Raw genomic sequence first — 13,903 nt, forward strand, 5'->3', positions numbered from 1 at the left:
ACCACTGGGCATGCTCTAGCTGGAGAAAGGGCTTAAAAGGGAATCTTTTCAGCAAAGCCAGGTGGTGGGCAGAGAGAGACAGACCTGCACTCACTGCGACAGAGCGATTCAGCCAGGAGTGTATCCCCAGGAAAAGAACCACTGTATGAAACTGGGAGTCCCTAGCTTCCAGAGGCCCATGGTCTGAGTTGCCGGGGCAACTGCAAGCCATGATGCACCTTGAGGAGGGGCAGAGCAGTAGGAGGAGAGCCAGAGGAGGGCATTAACTGGGCAGTTAGCAGATACTTTCCTTATGCTCCACAAGATAGCCCCTGGATTGGAGCTTGGGCTGTGTCCAGACTCAGGGGTTTTTTCGGGAAAAGTAGCCTTTTTCCGAAAAAACTTCCCCTGCGTCCAGACTCAAGCCGCGTTCTTTCGAAATTAAATCGAAAGAACGCGGCTTTTCTTTCGATGGCGGTAAATCTCATTTCACGAGGAAGAACGCCTTCTTTCGAAAGTTCCTCTTTCGAAAGAAGGCGTTCTTCAATGTAAATAGGGCTTCTTCAAAAGAGAGCATCCAGACTCACTGGATGCTTTCTTTCGAAAAAGCAAGCCGCTTTTTCGAAAGTTCAACGTGCAGTCTAGACGCTCTCTTTCGAAAGAGGCTTGCAGTCTAGACACAGCCTAGGGGAAGAAGGCCCAAATTCCCTACCCCTGCTGCTGCCAGCACAGATTTTAACCACAAGGCAAAGGTCCAGCCACTCACAACTAGTGAAGAATGCAGGTGTGATAGCCCAGTCCTGCTGCAGGACATAAGGAAGGCAAGCAGAGAGGCAAAAAATCCCCAAAGCACTCACAAGGCTCTTCATGAATGTGGAGAAGCTGCTGAAGTGGCAGAGCCAACAGAAAGTAACCCAGCTGCAGCAACAACAGAATCAATTCTTGACCATACCACACCAGCATCAAGCAGCAACACTAGCAGGGTTAGGAACTGGATGTAGGCAGTCTGTCCTAATGGTATGAACAGGAGTCAAAGTCAGGAATCAAGCTAGCAATCAGAGCTGCGATCAGAGCCAGTAGTCAGGAGCCAGAATAAGAGCAGATACCAGAGATGAAGCAAGGAACAGGCACAGACCAGAAGTAAGGCCAGAACAATTTATTGCAGTGGAATTTAAGTCATTCCAAACAAAATATGATTTTGTTCTTATTACTGGGGGCCCGTGTTACCCACAAGCAAATGGAGAGGCTGAGATCAGTACATAAAGCCAAGAAAAACCTACAACAGAAAACAAATTCCTTTCTCTTCTGAGTTACATATCAACACCAATAGCAGCTACTCAATATAGTCCCATACAACTCTTGATGAGAAGACAACACTGAACTAGTATTCCAAGTTTGGAAAATAATCTTTCTCTGGAGTGGCCAGACCTGAAGATTGTAGCCAAATGGTATAAAAAAGCTTTTGAATACTTTTACAACCAAGATCATTCAGAGAACTGCTATTTCTAGAATCTAGTGACCCTGTTTGTGTCAAATTGGATAGAAAAAAAGGATGAACAACTCTAGCTCTCATAAAGAAAGGGAATTCAGCACCCAGATAACATGGGATTGACAGTGCAGAGTTCAACAAAGAGCACTGACATCTATAGTTTTTTCCTCAGAAAGAACAATTAGTAGAGTAAACTCTGCAGATGTAGATGGACAATAATTTATTAATTAACTGAGGATTTCAAAAATGACACAGCCAGTTGTTGCAACTAATAGTCAGATAACCAGGTTGTTATACAACCCAAACGTGTAACTTGAAAACCAGTACAGGTCAGAGACACTTAACAGACTGATATGTACTGAACTTCAAAGAGGTACAATAGTTGTAAAGACCATAGGTGGTAGGAATGTAGAACTTGAAAAGGGGAGATGTTCAGTCAATAGGTGGCACTGTGTGCAAAATATCTTATTTAAACGAACCTCAGCCATACCTGAGCATTATAGGATGATATGACAAACATATCTGGTGTGTATAAGCAAGCTCTGCAGCCAATTCATATGCAGTACCGAAGTATATAACAATGTCCATGTCTGATACATATCCTATGCCCCAAGCTGATAAACACGATTAGGGATCAGAAAGTTTATCTCAGCTTTAGATCTGACCAAAGGCTACTGGCAGATCCCCTTAACAAAGGGACCTTGAGAAACAATGGCTTTTATAACATTTTTCAGCCTGTATCACTTCAAGACCATGTCTTTCAGCCTTCATGGGGCTATGGCTAGCTTCCAGTGACTGATGCAACCATACCGTCAATAATGCAACAGCCTGAGTGTAAACAATATAGTCATTTACAGTTGTGAATGGGAGACACACTTCAAACATATATTGGTAGTCCTGTAGCCCTTAAAGAAGCCATCCTCATGACAAACTTGGCCAAATGCCATTTGAGATTTCTCGAGGTAATGTACCTGGAATATACTGTCAGAAAAAGCAAACTTAGACTCTGATTGGGAAAATCCAGATCTTGTCCAGTTACCCTTTTCTGTCAACCAAGACACAGGCCTTATAGATTTTTCTCTTGGAGTTTGATTTAGCAGGTCTTTTAAGGACCTGCTAAATCAACTGCTGATCGCGCCCCCATCGACTCCAGTCACAAAGATTAAGTGAAGTCAATCTTCTGCAGTAGAGATACTATACTATTCACATAGCTGGAGTTGCGTATCTTAATTTGACTTTCTCCCCTAGTGTAAACCTGGCCACAAGTTAGGTGACTTTTAGATTTGGGCCGCTACTAAAGATAGTGTTGTTGGTTTGGGTTGGATGTAATCCTTGAGGTTTTATCACATGATATAAACTTTAATTAAAGATTAATCTTTAATTCCTGGACACTCCAAGACAATCCTGAAGAGTTGGAAACCCTAAACATAGATGAGTCATATCCTGTTTCCCATGCGAGCAGCTCTCTAGCCTCAAGAGGGTCACTGAGTCCAAGGTCTGTGACAAAACCTCAAGGACCATGGGAGACTTCTAAGCAAAGAACCAGCCCTCTTCCACTCTGACATCCCATGACAGTTCATATTCCACACAGTGCTTCAGATGTGGGGGTAGAAGCGATGCTGTCCCAAGACTCTGATGGGAGAAAAACATATAATAATCTATAGCAGCCTATGACAGACCCAGACCAGTGGGCTATTGCAGTCTAATGGAAGGTAGATATGCTTGCCTCTGGATGAACAGTTTTCTGTTCCGTCAGTAACCCAGGGCACGAGCTGCTGCAGTGCAATCAGAAAGAAACTGGGGCCAATTAAGAGCTTACCAGAAACAACAGGCTGATCAGAATACCTGCAGCCCATTAAGGACCCCCTGGAGCTAGTTTAAGAGGCTTCCCTTCAGGGACAGAGACCAAGGACTGGGAATGAAGAGATGCATTGAGGAAGAGTGGAAGAATGTGGTCTGGTACTGTACTAGGAAGAAATGGCTCAGGGAAAGGCTCCAACTCTGGTGTTGGAGGAAATAGCAGTTGCTGCCGCCGCTGCTGCCATTAGAGTCCCTGGGCTGGAACCCAGAGCAGAGGGTGGGCCTGGGTTCCCCCAACAGTCCCTGCACCTGAAGGGGGAGTTTGGGACTAACAAGGAATTTACCCCAAACCCATTTGACTTGCCTCACATCTATACAAGTGACACCATCACAGGACCTAACCGCATAAGCCACAACATCAGGTGCTCATGCACTTGCACAACCACTAATGTGATATATGCCATCAAGTGACAGCAATGCTCTCTGCCATGTATACTGGCCAAACTGGACAGTCTGTGACAAAGGATAAGTGGACACGAATCAGATATCAGGAATGGTAACACACATAAACCTGTAAGGGAACACTTTAGCCTCTCTGGACATTAATTAATGAGTTTAAAAGTAGCCATTCTTCTACAAAAGAACTTTATCACCCAAATACATTCACTTCTTTTACAAGTTCAACACTATCAACTTAGACTTGAATAAAGATCTTTACTGGCTATTGCTCTACAAAGGCAATTTCCTGACTTCAGTATTCACATTTCCACATCAAATGTTACAGATGAGACACATCCAGCCTGACTTCATTAACATTGGTCCTACAATTGATAGGTAACATTTTTTGCTGGTATATATACCCTGGATTCTTTAATTTCCATTCCAACCCATCTGATGATGTGGATTTTACTTATGAAAGTTCATGACCTAATAAATTTATTAGTTTCTAAGGTGCCACAAGACTACTTGTTGCTTTTAAAGTTACAGACTAACATGGCTACCCCTCTGAAATAGCTGGAAATTTCCAAAAAAGTTCAGCTTGAGGTGCACACCCAACATGGAAAAATTCAGCCCAAATGGTTAAATTTGGCATGTTATCACAAATTGAAGACAAAGTCTTATAATGGGAAATATTGGACAACCTTAATAACAGGTGGGATTAGCAGACCCATCATTAATAAAGTGCTAGAGTAAGTATTGGCTATCTAATTATAAAAAAAAAAATTCTTAGTGTATATATGGCCCAAGACAGGACTAAATCACATTTCTTCTGTTCAGTTTTCATGGCATTAATGTCTTCTGTAACTGTTTCAGAGTTCTCTTTTGTTCGAGGAACATGTTAAATATGGACCCTAAGTTTGTTGTCTCTCTGCCCACAAGCCTCTGATCTGGTGACCCTACTTAAACATAGTGGCTACGTCTACACTGCTCATTGTTGCACAAGAAGATATGCAAATGAGGCGCAGCGATGAATACCTAATCGTAGAATACTAGGACTGGAAGGGACCTCGAGAGGTCATCGAGTCCAGTCTCCTGCCCTCGTGGCAGGACCAAATACTGTCTAAACCATCCCTGATAGACATTTATCTAACCTGCTCTTAAATATCTCCAGAGATGGGGATTCCACAACCTCCCTGGGCAATTTATTCAGGTGTTTAACCACCCTGACAGTTAGGAACTTTTTCCTAATGTCCAACCTAAACCTCCCTTGCTGCAGTTTAAGCCCATTGCTTCTTGTTCTAGCCTCAGAGGCCAAGATGAACACGTTTTCTCCTTCCTCCTTATGACACCCTTTTAGATACCTGAAAACAGCTATCATGTCCCCCCTCAGTCTTCTCTTTTCTAATGAGCCGCCATTTTTGCAAAGGGGGCTTTTGCGCAAGAAGGAGCTGTCTATACTGCTCCTTCTTGCGCAAAAAACTCTCTTGCACAGGAGCCGTTCTGCTGCTTATTTGCATATTGTCTTGCGCAACAATGCACAGTATAGACGTAGCCAGTGTGTGGTGCAGTGCTATAGTCTAACAAATGGTTACTTGAATCCATAAGGTTTTTATAAAAAACAGTTCTTTGCTGTTCCTACAGACTTTTCGACTAGTCCATTTAACTGCAGTAAACTAGGGATGGGGATCCTTTTTTAGGTTGGGGGCTGCTGACCCACAGAAACATCAGTTGGGGGGCCACACCCAAGTGAGAAGCACAAAAGAAAAACCAAACCCTCACTGACGTAGTCTCTGACTGACAAGGAGTAGGAAAAAAATATTCTCCACATTCCCCTCACACACCAGGGCCTTGGGGGCCCAGGCTCGTAGATTTTGTCTGCTCCAGCTCGAGGGTGGGACAGCAGGGGGGCTGGAGTGCAAGTGCAGGCTCCCCATTGCTTGGAGGCAGCTCTGAGCCTTGGGGGCTGGATCCAGCCCCCAGGCCTTAGGCTCCCCACTGCTGTAGCAAACACTGGATAGAGCAAGGGCATAAACCGATGTATCAAAGGAAACTGCAGAAATGTGAACACTCATGAAATGGGGGACATTATCTATTTAACTCATTTCGGATCCCCTGGAGCAAATTGCAATTTATACTGTATTTTTACATTGCTACTCGTATTTTGCTATGGTGACAAATGAATAATATCTTGCCAATCACAGGTAACCTTTCTTGTTTATTTTAAATACTGTAGACTGGTGTCCGTCTTGACGCAAAAGTGTTCAGAAGCCTTACATAGTTTCCGTTTTCTCTCTCTCCCTGCCCCTCCCTCCCCCCCCGCCCTCTCCGTGATTTCCTGTGGTTATTGCAGATTTCATACTGTAACAGGGCAGCTGCCCTGTACTGGCCCCTTAAGAGCCAAACCCCAGCCTGGAGCAGGCCCGGGGAGTTCAGCCCAGCTGGGCGGCGTTGGCCAATTAAGGCCCAGCTGGGGGCTATAAAAGGGAAGGGCTGGTTCAGCCAAGGCAGTGTGAGCCTGGCTGCCGAGGGAGCAGGATGCTCTCTGGAGCTAGGGCAGGGCTAGAGAGTCAGGCTGGGCCAGGACGCTTGGACAGCCAACCGGCCAGCCTGCTAGGCCTGCGGACAGGCCTGCTGGAGAGACACCAAGCCCCCGGAAGGGGGGCTCAGAGCGAGTGACTTGGGCACTGCCGGAGGGCAGTGTGGCGAAGAGAGCAACGCGACCAGAAAAGTCCAGAGGGGAAACGCCACTTGAGCGGAGGCCTGTGCGGGCGGAATGGACTGATTCCGGGGACAGACGACGGACCCCCGCTACGGTGGTGAGTGACCCCCCTCACACATACTCAGATGTCTCTTCTCACATAGCAACATTCATGCCTGGCCTGAAAAGGACATCTTTCAAGCTTTGTCCTTATACAGGCAGTCCCCAGGTTACATGGATCCGACTTACATCGGATCCCTACTTACAAACGGAGTGAGGCAACCCCGCACTAGCTGCTTTTCCCCCTAGCAGACTAGGGAGACGCGAAGCTAGCGCCCCACTCAGCAGACCAGGGAGACGCGGAGCGGCTTTTCTCAGCAGACACCTCAGCTTGAGGATAAAGGACTGAGGGAAGTGAGGTGTGGGAGAATAAAACTGAGCTCTGGAGAAATGTTTGGCTAGAGTTTCCCCTACAATATGTACCAGTTCCGACTTACATACAAATTCAACTTAAGAACAAACCTACAGTCCCTATCTTGTACGTAACCCGGGGACTGCCTGTACTTCTTCATCCTCCCGTGCACGCTATAGATTATACTTATATTTTCAACCTTATCGTCACGGGACACAGTGTACTTTGTACAGAACACTGTTACATGTACAGTTGCAGATGGTGTTTTCATAAGGGAATCAGGCACCCGACTTCTATTAATTTTCAGTAGAAGCTGTTGACAATGTCTATGCAACCACACTTAAGTTGCGGCTCTCAGCACATGCTGTGAGTATCATTGTGGCCCCTGGGGCTTCCAAAGTTGAGCAGCCCTGTTCTAGGGTATTGAAATAATATGTGGAATATTTTATTGGTTATATTGCACCTGAAATGTATCAACTTGCATGTTTTTTTCCCTTCATTACTTAAGAAGGTGAAAATTTAAAATAATGAGAGAAACCCAATTTTCTAAATGTCTCTTTTGGATATGGGAGGTGAAAATGGATGGTAACACAGATCTTTGTACCGCCTAACCCAGGCTTGTGAGACCTGTGAACTCCAAACCTCAGGCTTGTGTGGGATTTCTTATGCTGTCAGATGTTTCTTCAGAGTTGCAGGCTTTTCTGTATGGTGGTTTTGAAATTAACACTACAACAGAAGAGAGAATTTAGAGATGGGTCCCATTCACACAGACTGCAAGGAGAACAGTTCCTGAGCCCGTGGAACCATTTTCTGCCTAGAGTCACATGAAGTCAGAGAATATATTCTTGTGGTGATTTGAAAGAGTCTTTTTGTTTTGTCTTTTAAAAAGAGAAGATTTGTGCACAAGCATGTAGGGAGAAGCAAAGATGAAAAATTACAAGCATAACCATCGAAGAGTAATCAAAGGAAAATTACAGAATCCCCCAGCAGTCCCCCACAATGAACAGAGGAAGAAGGATTGACCAGTGATTGAGGCATTAACTGGAGTGTTCTGCCACAGATTTTTTTCTGAGAATTTTATCAGCATTAATTTAGAGCCCATTCTAGCCCAGGCAGTGAGCATTTTGGGTATATGGAGAACCTTGCCCTGAAGGGGCAACATTAATCTGATCAAAATTAATGTATGCTTCCTGAAATATGGTATATCATGAAAGATCTCCCAGTTTCTATTCCCCAGTTTTGTCTCAGGAATATTAACAAAATGTTCAACATGGCTGTGTCTAGACTGGCCAGTTTTTCCAGAAAATCAGCCACTTTTCCGGAAAAACTTGCCAACTGTCTACACTGGCCGCTTGAATTTCCGCAAAAACACTGACTTTCTACTGTCTGAAATCAGTGCTTTTTGCGGAAATACTACGCTGCTCCTGTTCGGGCAAAAGTCCCTTTTGCGCAAAACTTTTGCACAAAAGGGCCAGTGTAGACAGCTGAGATTTGTTTTGCGCAAAAAAGCCCCGATTGCGAAAATGGCGATAGGGGCTTTTTTGTGGAAAAGCGTGTCTAGATTGGCACGGAGGCTTTTCCGCAAAAAGTGCTTTTGTGGAAAAGCGTCCGTGCCAATCTAGACGCTCTTTTCCGAAAATGCTTTTAACGGAAAACTTTTCCGTTAAAAGCATTTCCGGAAAATCATGCCAATCTAGACGTAGCTAATATGTATCTGAGAGCCATGTTCCAAGCCAGCTTGGGCAGCTGCTCAGGACACACTCAAAATGCCACCCCGCTCATCAGCAGAGCTCCCACCACTGGCAGCATGCGTTTCTACTGGGGATGCAATTGGCACATGCATCACTGCACATAAAAGAAATTATTTTGCACCTGGCTGGAAAAAAATCCCTGCATGGATGAGAAAGATTAGGGAGGACATTGACTCTGTGTATAAATTGCTCAGCCCCACTACTTCAATGCTCCATCTGTACAAAGGGGATCGGCCTTCCAGGGGGTTGTGGAGGATAAACACTTAGATTAGGAGGTGCTCAGCTGGTGCAGTAATGGGGGCTATGCCTTAGACCCCCAAAAAGCATGTGGGGCACCCCTTGCTGCAGCTGTGGGGTGGAGCCCTGCCCTAGCCCGTCCTGAGCTGGGGCTCCCAACCCATCTCCTGAGGGGGCCGTATCATCAGCCCTGTTTTACAGAGAGGGGAAACTGAGGCACGTGGCAGCAGCTGCGGGCACCGCGCGCTACCCCTGCTGGTGCAGCACAGACCCCGTTTATGGGGCAGGAGTGCGCATGGGCGGGACACGGGGAGGCTCGCGCGCTAGGCACGAGGCGGGAAAGGCACGCGCCTCGCACCTCCGCGGCGCCGCTGCCAGGCTCCAACCCCCCTCCCCCCCGCGCCCCGCCCCTCTACGCGGCCGAGTCCAAACCCCGCCCCTATTCGAGAGGGAAGACGTCATCGCGCGTTCCCGCCTCCGATTGGCCGGGGAGGTGAGGCGTCTGGCGTAGGGCGCAGCACGTCGCCGGGGGGCGGGGGGAGAGGGGAGGCGCTCTGTCAGAGTCACAAGATGGCGTCGCCCCGTCGCAGCTCTGGAGGTGGAGACGTCGCTCGGGCTTCCTAGGGGGCGGGGGGAGGCTGAGAACGACAGCCGGAGCCGGAGCCGTTGGCGGGGCCTGGGGCGCCGTTCAGGTGAGTGCGGGGCCCTAGGAGTTTCTGTGACCTCAGCGGGGAGCCCCCGCCCCCCCCGGCTGCCATCCTGAGCGGGGAGCCCCCGGCCCCGCCCCCCCATCCTGAGCGGGGAGCCCCCTGCCCCGCCCCCCCATCCTGAGCGGGGAGCCCCCGCCCCCCCCGGCTGCCATCCTGAGCGGGGAGCCCCCGGCCCCTGCCCCGCCCCCCCATCCTGAGCGGGGAGCCCCCGCCCCCCCCGGCTGCCATCCTGAGCGGGGAGCCCCCGGCCCCTGCCCCGCCCCCCCGTCCTGAGCGGGGAGCCCCCGGCCCCTGCCCCGCCCCCCCGTCCTGAGCGGGGAGCCCCTGTTCCTTCGTCCCCTCGGCTATTGCTCCCTGCCCGCCTCTTCGCCCTTCCCCCCATCCTGAGAGGGATGCCCCAGGGCACCCCTGTTCTTCCAGCCCCCCCATTCTGAGAGGAGTACCTGTCCCCATCCCTCCTGGCACCTTCCTCCCCTCCCTATCCTGAGATGGCATTTCCAGCGCCCCAATCTTCAGTAAAGAGCTTCTGTTTCCCCCCACTCTTCTCAGGCTCCCCACACCTCCTATATCTAGAGTGTAGGGTCTCTGTTACTGTCTTACTTCTCCTGCATGCTGACCCCCTCTCCTCCCTGTTTTGACCAGGGTTTTGTTAGCCTTCCCATGCAGCCCAGGTTCCCCCTGCCTTTTATACTTTGTAGTAAGTCTCTCTTTTTTCTTTACTACACATTACCTGTGTACACCAGATGCAGCCCACTCAGGGTTTTAGCAGGGAGTGAGAGTTATACACACATCCTTCTAGTTCTCTCCCCCTATTATGACTGGAGACTTTTACCCTCTTCATGGTCATTGACTTCCATGTCTCTCTCCTGAGGAATTTATTTTTTCCTTGTCTGTGTAAGGCACACCTCTGGGAACCCTTCACTTCCGCTCCCTGTCCACCCTATGTCAAACCTGCTGCCATTTTCAGGGCAGAATGCAGGAAGGGACTTACCTTCTTGATCTGCTGGATTATCCCAGTGCTGACACAGTTTAGTGTAGTAAAGTGAAACTTCCTTTTCCTGAGTCACAGTCGCTTCATCCAGTGATGAGTTGCTTTCCTTGTCATTGGTTTTCCTTACTCTGCTTAGCTGAATGCTCTTAATATGTTTTGAGGCTCTTCAGCTAAAGGAAGCTACACTGTAAGGGTGAGAATAATACTTTCTCTCGTAGTTCAGCTGTGAATTGTTGAATGATACCTACATGCTGATTGCAACCTTTAAAATATTTAAGGTTATTAAGCAATTGGGTTAGCTGGTTCAGACCATATCCCTAAATGTCAGTCTCTGCCCCAGTGAGCTCACAATCTAGGTTTGTAACCAGACATAGCAGGTGGATGGGGTCAGAGAGAACAGGCAACATTTAAAGAGGTATGTGTATTACAAAAGATGCAGTATAGCCAGTGTGACAACTGCTTAGCCATTTTCATATGGCAGTGGTTCCTAGGCATTGCAGCAGAGATGAATCTTATGGAGAAATTGGAAGGTTGTTAAGATGCTGGATATATGGATTTTGCTGGGAATTTTTCCCATTTGAAAGGAATTGAATGCAAGAAAGTATGAAGGTATTGGTGGAAGTGGGGCAATCTATATATAAATGTTATCTTCCTTTCAAGGCTTACAATTTAAGACAGGTGGGCAACCTCCAGCCCCTTGCTCAATTTCATCTGGCCTGCAGCAAATCTCTGCCATGGGCAGGAACCCTGAGCCTTTTTTTCCTATTTTTTTGGCTGCTTGTGTATCTCCTGTTTTAAGATGTCTGGAAACTGCTTTTGAAAGTACTGTCTGGTGCACTTAATTATGAAAAATTGTTAATCATAGTAACGACAAGAAAACATGCAATTAAATATGGCTAGTTATATAGGTTTCCAAACTGAGGATTTCAGAGCATTTGTCGTCTTAACTAAATCTTGCAAAAATCATACACCTCCCCAATCGACAGCACAGATGGGTAAACAGACACAGAAGTGTTTAGGCCTTGCTTTCACATGAAGTCTGACAGAGCAACAAAATCCAGTTCTTCTGATTGTCAGTCCTGGCTTGGGTATAAAAATTGAATCTGAAGTTTAAATGGCACTTCTCTTGTGCTGTATTTCATAGCTAACAAAGTAGATATTGCGAAATGTAAAAACTCTAACAAGAATCCCAAAGTAAAGGATTTGTTTAAAAGAAGTCTAAATAGAGGAAACATTTGACAGGGTATTAAAAATTCTAATAGGTATTGTTTACATCCAGACAAAAAATCCCTTTTGTGATGCTTCTTATCAGCATTGTGGTGGTTCATATATCATAAAGTGAAAGTAACTAGAAAGAAAAGTGAAAATGTCCAGGCTTAATTATGTCTGAACTTAGTCAAACACAAAACAAAAAGGAGAAAATTAAATTAGGTCTCCCACTACCTAAAACTTTAGGTCATGTTAACTAGCACAGGTAAAGTAGTAATCTGTCAGTTTTCCTTTGGAAAAAGATCAAATCTAATTTAAAAAAAAATTTCATACTGTTAAATATATCTTGTAACAATCTTACTGGATTTTTAGGAATTGTGATTGTACCTTTAAAGATGTTGTGGAAGAATTAATAATTGGAGCTCATTGGGAATAGTTTTCCATTTAAAAACTACTGATTTGTCAAAACCAGAACTTTTTGTAAGAGTGAACTAGTTTCCACAGAAGCTTAGTTGTTTTTCAGATCCATGGTTGGAAACCTGTGTTCAAGTCCCTACCGATGTGTATTCATTTATACCGAGTGGGATTGTCTCAACAGGAGAGTGAGACTCACTTGGGCTATATAGAAGAATGCAGAGCAGAGACTTGACTCTGGGTCTCCCACATCCCAGAAAAGTGCCCCAATCACCTGAGGTGATTGAGTGGGTCTCTGCTTTGCTCTGTGTATTGTGGGGAAAAATGTTTTGATGCATTCCACGGTGGATCAGGAAGACTTCTGAAATCTCAACATTCCATGGGATGAGAGAACTGTTTCCTGCCCAGTTCTAGTCATAATCATCCAGCATATGGTGCTGAAAGGGTTTTCTCTTAAACCTAGAGTGATAAGTGTGTATAGAGAGGAACATGGGTCTGATCCAGTATAATTCCTAATGTGTCAATCAGATGATTCAGATGTACATGCAAGAACCTAATAGTAGGCAGATGGAGATATTTGTCCCCACAATAAGTTTCATTCAGATCTTTGATTTTTAGGGAATGATTTACATTCCGAAGCATGAGGTTAATATCTCAAACAAAATTCATCATTAATTATAACTCTTGATATACCTGTAATATCCAGACCTTTTGAATCTTAAACTCTCAGCATCTTCCTGTGGCAGTGAGTTAAAGAGTTACTTAAATTATACGTTGTGGGGAGAGGGGGAAAGACATGTTTTGCAAGATATTATTTCCTTTTATTGGGTTTATAATCCCCACCTTTTACATTTAATTTGGTTATCCCTTTGTGCTATGAGTAGCCTTGGAAGGATTACATTTTTACTGGTTAATATTGGTAAATATCAGTTTCTGTGTATGCATATACAGTAATGAACAAAATATTTTCATTAACAATAATCAAAGATGGGTAAAGAAAAATGAGGATTGAGAACTTAAGAGTTGAATTTAAGGATATTGATTTTGTGTTGTAATAGTTACAAAGCTTTAACTTTTTGGATCTCAACATCTACTGTCATTACATTTTTGTGCAGTTTCCTCAATTTTCTGTTTTCTTTGTAGTTTCCTGGAAGTGTAAACATTTAAATTAATAAAGAAGTTAAACTCATAATTTTGGACAACTGTGAACATTCAAATGGATACAATAGAAAAAAAAATCTTAGCGTAAAAATCTTTCAGTTATTAAAAATATCAAATTAAAAATATCTTTGGGGGGAGGGATAGCTGAGTGGTTTGAGCCTTGGCCTGGGTTGTGAGTTCAATCCTTGAGGTGGCCATTTAGGGACCTGGGGCAAATCTGTTATGGATGGTACTTGGTCCTGCTGTGAGGACAGGAGCCTGGACTCGATGACCTCTCAAGGTCTCTTCTAGTTCTATGAGATGATATATCTCCTATTATATTATATTATATTATATTAAATTTTTGCCAAACCTTATGCGAAAAAGATAACAGGAGCTCACAAACTTCCTTTCTAGCCCATTTGTTATTTAATTATATTTTCATTGCGTCCTCCCTGCCTTTTTCATTGTTTGCTAGGTAAATGGTCCCTCTTCAGATGAATTTCCAGGGCCTTGATCATCTACTACTCTTTGACAGGATCCCTGCCCTAAAGATCTTAGTGTTATGATGACACAGACAGAACAATTCAGTCCAATATGTGTGATGTGTTAGGGAATATCTGGAGAAGCTA

At 45.3% G+C, this 13,903-nt stretch overlaps 1 protein-coding gene across 1 annotated transcript in view; it reads left to right on the forward strand.

The window, feature by feature from the left end:
* Positions 1 to 9,336: 9,336 nt before the first annotated feature.
* The window catches only part of UBAP1 (ubiquitin associated protein 1), a 46,622-nt gene continuing 42,055 nt past the window's right edge, over positions 9,337 to 13,903 (forward strand). The window contains exon 1 of the mRNA XM_075932792.2: positions 9,337 to 9,499. The gene's annotated coding sequence lies outside the window, so the exon portion shown is untranslated. The remainder of the gene's footprint in view (positions 9,500 to 13,903) is intronic.

The sequence above is a fragment of the Pelodiscus sinensis genome, chromosome 6 (assembly GCF_052426305.1).
Source record: "Pelodiscus sinensis isolate ZL-2025 chromosome 6, ASM5242630v1, whole genome shotgun sequence".
In the NCBI taxonomy this organism is placed as follows: domain Eukaryota; kingdom Metazoa; phylum Chordata; order Testudines; family Trionychidae; genus Pelodiscus; species Pelodiscus sinensis.